This window comes from Tachypleus tridentatus, chromosome 1, assembly GCF_004210375.1.
Source record: "Tachypleus tridentatus isolate NWPU-2018 chromosome 1, ASM421037v1, whole genome shotgun sequence".
In the NCBI taxonomy this organism is placed as follows: domain Eukaryota; kingdom Metazoa; phylum Arthropoda; class Merostomata; order Xiphosura; family Limulidae; genus Tachypleus; species Tachypleus tridentatus.
The window spans coordinates 114,995,739-115,012,047 of record NC_134825.1 but is presented as its reverse complement, the minus strand read 5'-3'; the positions used below and the strand labels follow the sequence as shown (position 1 = coordinate 115,012,047).

The 16,309-nt window shown below is 34.8% G+C and overlaps 1 protein-coding gene across 2 annotated transcripts in view; it reads right to left on the bottom strand.

The window, feature by feature from the left end:
• The window catches only part of LOC143222031 (protein phosphatase 1 regulatory subunit 16A-like), a 68,440-nt gene extending 52,716 nt beyond the window's left edge, over positions 1 to 15,724 (bottom strand). Inside the window, exon 1 of one of the 2 annotated variants that reach the window (XM_076447857.1) lies at positions 15,253 to 15,724. The gene's annotated coding sequence lies outside the window, so the exon portion shown is untranslated. Of the gene's footprint in view, positions 1 to 3,166; positions 3,299 to 15,252 lie in introns of those variants that run through there. The other variant, XM_076447864.1, reaches the window with a different exon arrangement.
• Between the last annotated feature and the right edge of the window lie 585 nt (positions 15,725 to 16,309).

The window sequence follows — 16,309 nt, the reverse complement described above, 5'->3', positions numbered from 1 at the left end:
CTAATCATGAAAAAAACACTTCTCACTTTCAGGATCAGGGTAGAGGGCGCCCCTGAGGCACTGTCAACGATATCTCAAGCACGAGGAACGTGATTTCAAACGGTTCAACAGAGCAACGTGACATTTAACTAACACGAGAAGCCGCTGGGACTGAAAACTTTTAATAAGAATTTCGTCGTCTAATCGTTAGCTATCAGCAAAAACGTTTATGTTCCCTAATGTGTAACAAGCTTTTATTCACGCCACCCCATGTATTCCATTATACAGTTTTACCTTATTTTTGATAGCATGATTAGACCAGTTGTATGTCACAGACTTCTCCACCCCCAAACTACAGAAACCTACGAATTTTGACAACGTTAATTTTTTTATACTTTCAGACCCCCGCAGGGGCGTAGATCCTCGGGGGATGGGGGATACATCCCCTCTTCATTTTAGGTGGGGGGTATAATGCATACAATTATCCCCCCTCCAGTTTGGTCTGTTGAATTGTTTTATTGCATCACAAGCCTACTAATTGTGTGTTTGTTCTTGTGATTCTCGTGTTCTTAACAATCGAATTACATAATTAGGCCTAGATGTAGGCTTTCTCAGTAGTCGAAATGTACATCTTTAATATAGACGTACTTCTAAGCTTTTCGATCTAAGCGATAATTCGTAAGTATCAGTCAGTAGGCCTAAGTATGCATGCAAGTATCGTGGCAACAAGATTACTCTGTGACTGCATGTTTACAGCTTTCAGGTTCACGTAATCAGAGATTACCAATTTGCAAATTGAACAGTCCACATAAATGGTTGCAAAAATCATCCCCCCATCGGGTGTAAAAAAAACTACGCCCCTGGACCCCAGGGTATTTTTAAACGACAAATCAACTACACGTGATCGCTAAAAACTTCAGAGTATATTTCACATTTATGTTCACTGTACTACCAGATAAATTAACTAAGTTCACATAATAAGAAATATTTGTACATATATTACACTACGAAATAAGACTGTTATTTTCCCTATTTTCATCAACTTCTCAGAGTTCGCTGTACATTTTAAGACGTCATGTTAGTAAGAAATAAAAACTCTAGGCGCGGAAGTCCACTAAAAAATACTGGGTTCTCCATATAGTCCATACGTCGTGTGACTTGTATCTAAGATAGGCATTCAGACGTTGTGCACGAGCTGGGAGGGACGGGTTCTAATCAGACCTTCCATGTCTCTTGTATAATAAACTGTGATATAGTACTACTTACGAAATCAGGGCTTCAACACTGATTCTACTTTTACCTTCAAGACTACAGATACTTTACATGATCAAGTGATATTTCACCACATGTGGTGAACGACCATGTGGTCGTTTAAAGTCACAAACACTTTCACAGTAAAATATCACATTTTTACTTGAATTAATTACTAACCGCATATTTCACATCTGATAAACACACTTTAAAACACAGACGTGATACCTGATTATAAATGATACATTGCAGTCCAGTGCAGGTGGACTTTTTCTTATAGCATAAACTTAGTGGAGAGACATAACGAGGGATATTCTAACCATTGAGGTCAGTGCACCATCTGTACATACATTTTTATCAAAACATTTTAACGAACAAACTATAATTCTGTTGTGAATTAGGCTTATTAATAATAATATCAGTGTATTTATGTAAGGATCTCAGGTTTCTATAGTATGTAATTTCTGAACGTGTATTTGTGCTACATCAGTCCAAGCGGGACAGGCCTATTCTACTGCAGTTCGTATGTGTTGTTTATAATTTTGTTAAGATACTGTGTTGATCCTGTGTTTTCACCTGTCAATATATTGACATAGTTTGTTCACTGCCACCCGTTTTCCCTCATTTGACTAATAATTTTGTTAAGATACTGTGTTGATCCTGTGTTTTCACCTGTCAATATATTGACATAGTTTGTTCACTGCCACACGTTTTCCCTCATTTGATTAATAAGAGTTATACGTTTTTCCGAGAATGTATGATGATGTGATGACGTGTAGAAGTGAATCGTACAAATGGATTTCGGGCTTTTTACACATGTAATTACTTCTATTTTAGTTACTGTTCCTCTGATTTTGTTCGCATAACCATTATTACTTATTTGTGGTGTCGTTAAACAACAACGCGTGTAGCGTCTTTACCTGATAGCAAAGCCACACCGGGCTCTCTGCTGAGTTCATCGAGGGGAATTGAACCCCTAATTTTAGCGTTATAAATCCGTAGACTTACCGCTGTACCAGCGGGATACCGTGTGTTGCATTTGTATCATTAAACAACACACGTGCATAGGAGTAGTCATTAAATGACGTACGCGTGTAGGAGATGCGAGTTATTAACTTGTGTTGTGTACCACATTAAGTGATGTAAGCTACCAACTTGTGTTGTGTACCACATTAAGTAATGTGATGTACCAAAGTGTTTAATGGTTATTTTTCACAGTTCTAGTAGCGCCTTCTCTAACCTGCTTGAAATAACGATAACAGTTCTATAATACTAAAGTGACTAAATGTGGCTTGATCTTGGCACTCTGCCAGACAGAGGGCGCCTGTATCACTGGTCCAGCTTACTGGTGCGACAGACGGAGTTTGAATGTGCAAATCAGCAGTTACACCTTCCATTATTTGAAAAGTAATATTAACACTCAAAGCACATCATAAAATGAAGATCTGGCAACTCGTCTTACGACCTAGTATAGTCGGAAGTCTATGAAAAGAATGTGTGTGTGTATATATATATATCGTAGTAATGTGCGAAATGTGAGGGAACCTACAGAAGGTTTTCTATCTAATGCTACGAATTTCTTTGTCTGATAGATCTTTTATACGACCGAAACTTTTCAAGAATGTCTCGAGAAAACAACCGAAAGGAACAATTTATTGACACTACTGTGTTCTATCATACTCTTCCAGACAGACAGGTGACACGTCGCACGTGCTGGAAGCATGAAATTCCATTAGCGAATCAGCAAGCGGGAATGGAACTTAATAAACTTCCACCAGATAGCGCACTGCACGTAAAGTGATCCAGTCTGTTACATGCATGAATACTCGGATAACTTCGTATATCTATACTCACTTTCAAGCAACTATAACGCTGTTTATATAAGTGTGTTACAATTAACCCATCCCGACTATTAACATAGAATTATAGTACTCACGAATGGTCTTTATCGGACATGATTAACCAGCAAACTCTAAACCTGTGACCGCTCTATATACACAAACAGAATATATACACATTCTTAAAACAACGCTTTAACCTTCTCGCGTGCTAATAACAAACCAGATGTAGCACGTTCGTCCAAAGCGTACACAAACAAACCAATCATAAATTAGTTTTAAATCCCATAATGCAAGTCCAAATTTCAACTATGTATTATGGCCTTGACAGCTTTCAAACGTTCCCAGTTGCTAAAATATCATATCTAAACCCTAACTCGCACTCTTATTGGGTCATGTTGTCAAATAAGACGATTTTTTTCGTTTGTCCAATTGTTTTTTTTTTCAGTTTATTTACTCATTGAATTACGACATATTTTATGTAGTTTAACTTGTGAAGAACAAGAACTACTCATGTAGGCTACGTTGAATGTAGGCAAATGTAACGTTTACTGTAACACAAAAATTTTCTAGTTTTTGTTTGTTTCTTATTTTTTTGTACAAAAAGTGTTTACGTATTAAGTAAACTAATCTTAAATTAGAAACAACCAGAAAGCAGCGTATCTAAAAATTACTTGTATCTGATTGGTTACTTTCACTTGTAACAATACGGTGCAGTTCTTATAAAAGTATCTGATTGGTTACTTTCATGTACAATGCTTTATAAAACGTACCTGATTGGTTACAAAATTATTCTCAACCCTCTCTCTCCATACACACACTGTAACTGCTATACGAATGTTGGTTTGTTTTGTTTTGAATTTCGCGCAAAGCTACACGAGGGCTACCTGCGCTAGCCGTCCCTAATTAAGCAGTGTAAGACCAGAAAGAAGGCAGCTAGTAATCACCACCCACCGCCAACTCTTGGGCTACTCTTTTACCAACGAAGAGTGGGATTGATAGTCAAATTATAACGCCCCCACGGCTAAAAGGGCGAGCATGTTTGGTTTGACTGGGATTCGAACCCGCGACCCTTAGATTACGAGTCAAGCGCCCTGACCACCTACTTGGTCATGTCGGGCCAATAATGCATTCTCATAAAACATTTATGCATCAAATGTTCTTGCAAATCTATGGTTTTATTGTCCAATCAATCTAATTAATTTTTGCTGGGGTTCCCCACGTGTTTTACACAAGAACTGAATGATTTACCCACACATTTTTTTTCATATCTATACGAGGCATAAAACAGAATGGTAATAATAATAATAAATCAATATTATGTACTAACGATACAAAAACAGGGCGATAATTTAAGAAAAACTAATACGCCCTCAAATGCCCTTGGTCTATTTGTTTCAACTGTATAGATTCTGGCTTTCAATATTTAAATCTTTTCTTTTAATGGTCGACTGTAAATCTACATTTTTTTAATTTATGAAGAATTGCATAAACACACAAAAGTTTTTTTATTTTTGACTTTCGCGCAAAGCTACACGAGGGCTATCTGCGCTAGCCGTCCCTAATTGAGCAGTGTAAGACTAGAGTGAAGGCAGTTAGTCATCATCACCCATCGCCAACTCTTGGGCTACTCTTTTAAAACGAATAGTGGAATTGACCGTCACATTATAACGTCCCCACGGCTGAAAGAGCGAGCATGTTTGGTGTGACGGGGATTCGAACCCGCGACCCTCAGATTACGAGTCGAACTTTCAACACACTTGCCATGCCGGGCCTACACACAAAAAGAAAAGCATTTGATAGTAAAAATCAATGATTTTTCTGAACGTTTAATTTAAGTAATGTGTGTGTGTTTTCATATAGCAAAGCCACATCGAGCTATCCGATGAGTCCAACGAGGGGAATCGAATTCCTGATTTTAGCGTTGTAAAGCAGTAGACTTACCGCTGTAGTGGCAGGGGACAATTCAAGCGGACCTAAAAACGAAAAACCAGGCGACTTCATTTGCTAAGTTCCACCACAACACCAAATGCTCTAATTAAAACCTGAACAAGAACTGCCATAAATTAGTTGTTTGCTGTCAAGCACGAAACTACACAATGGGTTATCTGTGCTGCGCCCAACACGGGTCCCAAGACCCAGGTTTCAGACTTACCACTGAGCCAAAGGGGGAGCTGGATTAAACTACATAACAACTGAATAAAGTTTGTATTCGAACCACTGATAAAGACTAGTCATTAAAAGTTCATAAATGTAAGTATATTTCTCACGTGCTAATTCGAGTTATAATTTGTTTTGAAAGATAAACAATAAAACACGGTATACTACTAATACGATACAAATGGCCCAATAACAACTTCGGAAAGACCAATTCAATTTTTTTTTAAACCAAACACTACAACAAGCATGACTGAGCTTATACCGTTTAGTGTTAAAAGGCGAATGCCACGTGACATTTCTCTACGTGCACAATTGCATGTACGCACACACACCAGTCACGCAACAAACACACCTTTCACCTTTAATAACCTCAATCAGTTTAACTGAAACAAAAAACACCACCACCTTCTGTAGTTCCCCCACATGGATAACTTGATATCCACGTGTTTAACATTTTTGGTTTTGTTGTATTTCTCGTTTTCTGTGACCGTGTTTAGTGCGTTTCCAACACAATCTAGGTGGCGCCACTTGACATAGCTCGTGGCCTTATTCCCCAGTCCTTTTGTTATTGCAAGTTTTTTTAAATGTTACATTTAACCCATTACACCCAGTAGTTCAGCAATCGTTGCTCGAAATGAAGAGGGCACCATTCCCACTATAACAATAAATACCAATGTTGTCCCCGATTTAAACCTAATCGTACCTGGAAGGTAGGGCTATATCAAGAGATTTCGTTCACAGTAAAACAACAGGTTATTGCTGGGTTCACCTCGGGGAATCGAATCCTGGGTTTTAGCGTTGTATGTCCACGTTAAACTCCAGGTTGACTGGAATCGAACCCTGGGTTTTAGTGTTGTATGTTATCACGTTAAGAAACTCCAGGTTGACTGGAATCGAACCCTGGTTTTTAGCGTTGTATGTCCATAAACTTATCACGTTAAGAAACTCCAGGTTGATTGGAATTGAACCCTGTTTTACTGGTCCATAAAACGTTAAGAACCAGGTTGACTGGAATCGTTTTAGCGTTGTATGTCCATAAATTTACCACGTTAAGAAATTCCAGGTTGACCGGAATCGAACCCTGGGTTTTAGCGTTGTATGTCCATAAATTTACCATGTTAAGAAACTCCAGGTTGACCGGATTCGAATCCTAGGTTTTAGCGTTATGTCCATAAACTTACCACGTAAAGAAGCTTCAGGTTGACTGCCTTAACCGCAGTGGGGCACTATACACCAAAACATTACCTCTGTCAACCACTGTTAAGTTTACCACTTAGTTCATTTTACCCTTTCAGTATTTAAGTTACTTTTCGTGCGCACTCTAATAATAAATATTAATTTCGAGCGATGTGCGAATGAATCAAAGTGCGATTTATTTTCGACATGATCAACAACTGGTGACAGAAATTGCGTGTGGACAATACTTTAAAAAAATAGTCCATTATCAATAAACTACCAAGTCCTAGCAAGTCATTATAATACCATTCCTTGTCGTTGGTTAAGTGACTCGAGCGTAAGCACTTAGAAACTCATAACTGAACAAACAATCAAGTGTTCAGACCTTCCTTTTTTTGTTCATGTTTAGTGTTAAAGCCAATAGCGCCATTACGTTTTGTTTTTTTGTGGCTCGATGACATTAATCTTCCTAGTCACGTGACCAGAATTCCCGCCATCCTCTACTATGACTGAATATTAAATCGAATTAAACTTTGGTCATAAATATCAAGGTCCCGGTAGAGGTTTGATATAAATCAATCAGGCACTGGAAGCCAGACCAGACATGCTTGTGATTGAACAATCGGTTATACAGGTTTGCTTTGACCTATATATTATGGAACAGGATCCCGGGTCCTGTTCCTGAGTGGGCAGACAGCTGTATAGCTGTACGTCATTTGTGCAACGTTCAAAACATAAACCTTATATTTAACTGAAAAATAAATATAATTCCAGGATTTATTCAAAACTGTATTCACTGTTTGTTTGTTTTGAATTTCACGCAAAGCTACCTGCGCTAGCCGTTCCTAATTTAGAAGTGTAAGACGAGAGGGAAGGCAGGTAATCATCACCACCCAACGCCAACTCTTGGGTTACTATTTTACTAACGAACGGTGTGATTGACCGTCACATTATAAAGCCCCCACGGCTGAAAGGGTGAGCATGTTTGGTGCGACGTGGACTCGAACCCGAACCGTATACATTCATTATGGATCCTTCGTAAGTGAAAATGTGCCACAATAATTAGTATAACAAAATGTGTCGCAATAATTAGTATAACAAAATGTGTCGCAATAATTAGTATAACAAAATGTGTCACAATTAATTAAACAAAGTCACAATAACAAAATGTGTCACAATAATTAATCAAACAAAATGTGTCACAATTAATAACAAAATGTATAACAAAATGTGTCACAATAATTAATCAAACAAAATGTGAATAACACGAAAAATGAAAGAGCGGACAAAATAATTGCTCGATATTTTTGTGTTAATCTACACGTGCAAAAGCCAGCCAATCAGTAGCACCTTACCGCCCCACAAATAGACTAAAGTATTGACTGTTACGCTTATATCGCATACAGTTTAAATGAATAACGAACGAGTTATCCACAACAACAGTTGAGGCTCCTAACAATACAATTCGATTATAATAAGTACAGAGAAACACAGTACATTTATAAACACGAAGAAAACACTGTCACGTGCTACTTGAACATGTATAACTGACAATTCATACCCGTCCTAACTATGTTTTCGTATGCTAACAGCTCGCGATAAATTTTAAAACAAATAGAAACGTGAACCACATTCGCACGGTTAACAAATCAACTGTTTGCACTGTTAAATCCAAGGTTGCACTAGATACATTACACATCACCCAAGTAAACAAAGCAGTTGTCTACTCAAACAATGCATTTGTGAAGTAGTGTTGTTGACTGCGTAAAAAACGACAATTATTGGATACACGGATAGTTGTGATGTGTGTAACGCCAATATAATAATAAAAGGGATTTAGTTTCAGTAAAACACGCATGAGGCGCATAACGGAACAGTTATTTATATTGGAAAGTAACTCATTTTAATTGCAACACTGAACCCTAAAATACACGTTTAAGATACGTAAATAACAATGTATATGTTTGAAAATTTGTAAAATTTATTATTTTCAGAGTAACACTTCGTTTTTCATTTAAAATACTGGTACCTTCACTCCAAACAAATGTATTATTTTAACATGAAGGTAGCGTAAGATATTTAAAATTATAACGTATTATAATACAACGTAATTAATAGTTTATAAAGCAAATAATGACATCACAAAGAGAGGTCTTCACTTCAAACGGTAAGAGCCCGACATGGCCAGGTGGCTCGACTCGTAATCTGAAGGTCGTGGGTTCGAATCCCCGTCACATTAAATTTACTTGCCCTTTCAGCTGTGGGGGCGTTATCATGTGACGATAAATTCTACTATTCGTTGGTAAAAGAGTAACCCAAGAGTTGGCGGTGGGTGGTGATGACTAGCTGCCTTCTCTCTAGTTTTACACCGCTAAATTAGGAATGGCTAGCGCAGATAGCCCTCGTGTAACTTCGCGCAAAATTCAAAACAAATGAACAAAATAAAACGCAGAACAACTCAGGCCCTTTTCAAAGCCATCATTCTGTTCGTACGGTCAGTGGTTTGTGTCGTATACCCGAGGTTTTCAAGCTGAAAAGATTCCTTCAAAATCCCTTTTAAAATGCTCGTGTTTATAGTACCACGAAGTCCAAGTTTTATTACAACAATAATTATAATTGAAACTGGATATTCTTCTGCTTATATTCTTTACTTATGATAATAAATGATTATAATATGCGTGTCCTGACAAACCACGAACCGATGTCAGTCGAACACAACTACTGTGGAGAAAGACGACTTATGTTTTCCGGTTGAAACAATTTAAGGCACGACACAATGTACAGTTCCGGTTGAACAGTCTCTATGGTTCAGTAGGCTTATTCACGGCCGGTTCTGGTTTGAAAAACATAATTTTAATTGGTAACAAACTATTTTAGAAACATTACAACAGCAGCGTATTAAAACACAAACGAAACAAAAAGACACTGGACAAACTTCTTCAAGCATGGGTTGTTGCATCAAAAGCAAAACCTAATTTTCCACGTGGTTAAATACGGTGTTTCTACCCTTCAACGAAATATTATTTCCAATTTTAGACAGACAAAATATAATAGATGGTAAGGGGACTTAACTGGCAATGTTACAACCGTATGTCCTGTATAACATACCACGGACACTGACGTACAAAAAGACTACACGTGTAAGAAATATGTTTGGAGTAACCGACATAGCAACATACGTGAAAAAACAAAGGAGTTGTGATATTTATTAGGTTACAAGAAAATATAAGCCAATGGTGAAGAAAGGAATTGCAAACTATGGGTGTTTGGCTACACACCTATTTTACAATGAGAGACTGAAGATATAAACTTCAACACCCCTCCCTCCGTTTCTTAAGCCTCCGTAAAAGGTTATTACGCCATATCACACACACAGTTGACATTAATAACAAAATGTTTGTTATAATCATAATCAACAATGTCTTACAATAATAAACAATAACTGTTTCTTATAAGCATAATAAACAGAAATAATTATTGTTATAATCATAATAAACAATAACTGTTTCTTATAAGCATAATAAACAGAAATAACTATTGTTATAATCATAATAAACAATAACTGTTTCTTATAAGCATAATAAACAGAAATAACTATTGTTATAATCATAATAAACAATAACTGTTTCTTATAAGCATAATAAACAGAAACAACTATTGTTATAATCATAATAAACAATAACTGTTTCTTATAAGCATAATAAACAGAAATAACTATTGTTATAATCACAATAAACAATAACTGTTTCTTATAAGCATAATAAACAGAAATAACTATTGTTATAATCATAATGAACAACTGTTTCTCATAAGCATAATAAACAGAAATAACTATTGTTATACTCATAATAAATAACTGTTTCTTATAAGCATAATAAACAGAAATAACTAGTTATAATCACAATAAACAATAACTATTTCTTATAAGCATAATAAACAGAAATAACTAGTTATAATCATAATAAACAATAACTGTTTCTTATAAGCATAATAAACAGAAATAGCTATTGTTATAATCATAATGAACAACTGTTTCTCATAAGCATAATAAACAGAAATAACTATTGTTATAATCATAATAAACAATAACTGTTTCTTATAAGCATAATAAACAGAAATAACTATTGTTATAATCATAATAAACAATAACTGTTTCTTATAAGCATAATAAACAGAAACAACTATTGTTATAATCATAATAAACAATAACTGTTTCTTATAAGCATAATAAACAGAAATAACTATTGTTATAATCACAATAAACAATAACTGTTTCTTATAAGCATAATAAACAGAAATAACTATTGTTATAATCATAATGAACAACTGTTTCTCATAAGCATAATAAACAGAAATAACTATTGTTATACTCATAATAAATAACTGTTTCTTATAAGCATAATAAACAGAAATAACTAGTTATAATCACAATAAACAATAACTATTTCTTATAAGCATAATAAACAGAAATAACTAGTTATAATCATAATAAACAATAACTGTTTCTTATAAGCATAATAAACAGAAATAGCTATTGTTATAATCATAATGAACAACTGTTTCTCATAAGCATAATAAACAGAAATAACTATTGTTATAATCATAATAAACAGAAATAACTATTGTTATAATCATAATAAACAGAAATAACTATTGTTATAATCATAATAAACAGAAATAACTATTGTTATAATCATAAACAATAACTTTCTTATAAGCATAATAAACAGAAATAACTAGTTATAATCATAATACACAGTAACTGTTTCTTATAACATAATAAACAGAAATAACTATTGTTATAATCATAATGAACAACTGTTTCTCATAAGCATAATAAACAGAAATAACTAGTTATAATCATAATAAACAATAACTGTTTCTTATAAGCATAATAAACAGAAATAACTAGTTATAATCATAATAAACAATAACTGTTTCTTATAAGCATAATAAACAGAAATAAATGTTGTTATACTCATAATGAACAACTGTTTCTCATAAGCATAATAAACAGAAATAACTAGTTATAATCATAATGAACAACTGTTTCTCATAAGCATAATAAACAGAAATAACTAGTTATAATCATAATAAACAATAACTGTTTCTTATAAGCATAATAAACAGAAATAAATGTTGTTATAATCATAATGAACAACTGTTTCTCATAAGCATAATAAACAGAAATAACTATTGTTATAATCATAAACAATAACTTTCTTATAAGCATAATAAACAGAAATAACTATTGTTATAATCATAATAAACAACTGTTTCTCATAAGCATAATAAACAGAAATAACTATTGTTATAATCATAATAAACAGAAATAACTATTATTATAATCATAATAAACAATGACTGTTTCTTATAAGCATAATAAACAGAAATAACTATTGTTATAATCATAATAAACAATAACTGTTTCTTATAAGCATAATAAACAGAAGTAACTATTGTTTCAATCATAATAAACAGAAATAACCATTGTTTCAGTCATAATAAACAGAAATAACCATTGTTTTAATCATAATAAACAGAAATAACTGTTGTTTTAATCATAATAAACGATTAATGTCGAACAAGCATAAACAGTAACTGTTTCCCTTAAATATAATTAATCAGAAATGACTATGACATGAACATAATAAACAATTAATCCAATCAATAGCTTCGTTGGCTTGCTAAACCAGAAATATCGGTATACAAACACGATGATAGCATGACTCGTGAGGATTTTAAATATTTCTCAAAAGTGATCAAATCAAATACGAAAAACAAGAAAACCTAATTCGTGTTGTTTGTTTGGCTTTGCTTTTTCTTTACAGCAACTAGCGCCGTTTAAACTTAAAACTGTCTTGATAGACGACGCACATTTTAGTTTTGAAACGCTATGGACCTGTTAACGCTCTATTAATTCAGAAGTTAAAATGTAAAAAAAACAACACATTTCTTCTCTCACGGTTCTTTTGTTACACAATCATACAGCAAGCGTATAATTAGTCAAATTTCGTCTCAAAATGTAAACAGCTGCACAGAAACGTGCAATAATTGTCTAATGTTTCCTTAACATCATGACACCTGTATCGGACCTGACTAGCAAAACAGCGCTAAATGTTAAATAGTGTACATGAGCGCCAAATCAATGAGGGGAGGAAGTAATAATTTGTTCCTTTTTTATTTATCTGTGTGGTTGGAGGGTAAAATCCCACCAGAGCAAAGCCTTCGTATATTGCAATGGCACCATTGTTGTATTAACATAACGACTCCATTGCTTCCTGTGATTAGGCGTCATAACGTTCGTTTTCCACTCACGTGACTCTTTCAAATTAAAACGGCGAAGCAGTATGGCGAGAGTGTGTACACCATACCTAGCCATCTAATTTCTCACGTTTCGTTAAATAATTTCATCATTCTTTTGTTTTGTTTTTTTATTAAAATCTTAGCCAAAGGGTGAACATTCTGTTTATAAATTATAATCACCAGCGTTTAATTCCAAGGCTGTAATGGGGGAAGGTCCCCCTGAAGTGCAGTATTTTCCAGTTTACCGAAGTTGAATTTGTTCTCCCCACCTTAACCCCCTCTGGTGGAAAGATCTAAATTTAACATATAATCACGTTTCATAACACGTATTTTGCTAGCTTACGGTGTCAGTTACGCTTGAGGTTCTAATCTTTTATATATACATAAATTTTACCCACGGATAAACGTTCTTGACAAGATGGCGCCACATGTTAAATGTTATACAATCAACATAACGTTTACTAATTTTTAAATAATAATTCAAAATCACGTTATTCTCAATTTATGTAATGACATTATTATTAACTGAATATTGTTTATTTTATGATTTTTAAAATATTTGTAGCGTATTTAAAGCTCAGAATCACATAGAGCATGTATATTTGTGCTTAAATGCGCCATCTTGCGTCAAAATATCAAGTTGGAGATTATAATTAAGATTTGTTTTGGAAATAGTACAGCACACGTGTATACATTTTCATGCGTGTCCTATACACAATAGAAAGATAATGAAGTGGTGTAATTTATACATATTTTATGGTTTCATATGATGACACATTTTTTTCTTTAATTTCGCGCAAGGATAACACGAGGGCTATCTGCGCTAGTCGTCCCTAATTTAGCAGTGCTATACCAGAGGGAAGGCTGATAGTCATCATCACCCACCGCCAATTCTTAGGATACTCCTTTACCAACGAACAGTGGGATTGACCATAACATATAACACCCCACGGCTGAAAGGGCGAGCACGTTTGGTGCGATGGAGATTCGAACCCGCGGCTTTAAACTGATGGCGGGCTCAGGTGATCTAAAGACGAAAAATGAGCTTACTTTATGGTAGACACAAATAAGCATTTCGGTTTTACAGCTTTATCCATATCTGCTAACGTGGATTTTTTTTACAGCTTTATCCATATCTGCTAACGTGGATTTTAAAAAAATATTTCGGTTTTACAGCTTTATCCATATCTGCTAACTTGGATCTAAAAAAAAATATTTCGGTTTTACAGCTTTATCCATATCTGCTAACTTGGATCTAAAAAAACGTTTCGGTTTTACAGCTTTATCCATATCTGCTAACTTGGATCTAAAAAAACGTTTCGGTTTTACAGCTTTATCCATATCTGCTAACTTGGATCTAAAAAGTTTCGGTTTTACAGCTTTATCCATATCTGCTAACTTGGATCTAAAAGTTTCGGTTTTACGGCTTTATCCATATCTGCTAACTTGGATCTAAAAGTTTCGGTTTTACAGCTTTATCCATATCTGCTAACTTGGATCTAAAAAAGTTTCGGTTTTACAGCTTTATCCATATCTGCTAACTTGGATCTAAAAAAGTTTCGGTTTTACAGCTTTATCCATATCTGCTAACTTGGATCTAAAAAAGTTTCGGTTTTACAGCTTTATCCATACCTGCTAACTTGGATCTAAAAAAGTTTCGGTTTTACAGCTTTATCCATATCTGCTAACTTGGATCTAAAAAAGTTTCGGTTTTACAGCTTTATCCATATCTGCTAACTTGGATCTAAAAAAGTTTCGGTTTTACGGCTTTATCCATACTTGCTAACTTGGATCTAAAAAAAACGTTTCGGTTTTAAAGTTCGTCAACAATGTCTCTTAAGCTTTTATGTTTTAACTATTATCGTGAGTCAACATGAATGATAGTTTCGGTTTTAAGTTTACAGATACATAAAACGTTAACATATTTCAGTCCGCTAGGAGACAAGATGTTGAACACCACACTAAGGCTTCATTCACTGTATTCAACGTCCTCTAAGACTGGAACATTTAGTAAATGTTCTCCATTAATGAATGATGAATAAAAATCTCTGAAGTCGTGACGTGAGGAAAATAATCCGAAAATTGTACGCCGGTTTTATAAGAAGACCACAATTTATTTTGAAAGAACATAAATTAGAAGTAAACATAACATAATTTTGAATCTTTTAACATTGCATAGGGTAGGTATATGAAAGAGTACTGTCCATGAACAAAAGGTAACAATGTAAAAGGGCCCCGTTTCTTACACACCACTGTTCTTACTGGTCAAAAAGTTCGTCAAATTGTCTTCTAAAACTAAAATTTTAAAAAAGCACGAACCAATTACTCTGAAACTCTAGAAGTAAATTACTGATCATATAAATCTATAATGTGTAAATGGTATTAAACCGGAAACACACGGTTTTAAAACTCACTACCATGTAAATATGTTACGATTATGATATGCAAAAATAATTTATATTACTAATGCTACAGTTCTGAAGTCTCAGAGAGACACTGGTTCACCTAGGCAAACAAGTATTGAATAAAGTTTTCAACTTACCCACACGAAGTTTCATGAACAAAATCCGTTTTATATATCTACCGCAAACTTTGCGAATTAGAAGTTGTATGTCACATCCACAAATATGGCGTTAAACCTTACACACAAACCAGTGTCAGACGGTCTGAGGACCTACAAAACACGAGAAACTGGACGGCCAACTAACAAACCACTTGTTTACGTCACACGACAACGGCTGAGACGGAGAAAATTAAAGAACACGGGTGGGTATCTGCCCTCGAACTCGTGCGTAGCACCGACTGTCTGCTGGGCACAAAGTGCGGAGGCTACAGGTATGTTTGAAAAAAAAGAAAAAAAGAAGCTGTTTGCAGTACAGGTCGATAGGTGGGGCAGTGATTGCAAGCAAAAATGTTGGCGGATCTTTCTCCTTTCTGCTAACTAAATAACTGTGTCCTGATTTTATTCTGGGATTCAAAAAGACTAATGCACTCTATTGAAGCCATCTAACTTGCTCGTGGAGACAAGAAAAGTTGTATTACAGATTCAAGGTCAGTAGCGTCCAACACGAGGCACGTGGGCAGGTTCGTCTGCGACATACTTGACCTGCGGGAACCCCCTCGTTTATTTATTTCTTACCCTCTGAAAGAACAATAAAAGTTAAAACGATACCTTTAAAGGTATGGAATGTGGGTAAATCAGTTCTAAAGGAAGTGTACATAAAAGGACATCAGTAATTATCTTGCTCATTACATTACCTATAAAACATTTACGTGTCGATAATTATAGGAAATGAGAAATTGTGTTAAATCACGCATATATTCTCTGGCATGTAAATACATCAACTGTAAAGGCAGAAAGGTAAATAGGTGTTTATCCACCTTTCTTATTTAATACATTTCACTTTAGAGATAATTTGTTTTGAATTTCGCGCAAAGCTACTCAAGGGCTATCTGCGCTAGCCGTTCTTAATTTAGCAGTGTAAGACTAGAAGAGAGGCAGCTAGTTATCACCACCCACCACCTACTCTTGGGCTACTCTTTTATCAACGAATAGTGGCATTGACCGTAACATCATAACGCCCCTACGGCTGAAAGGG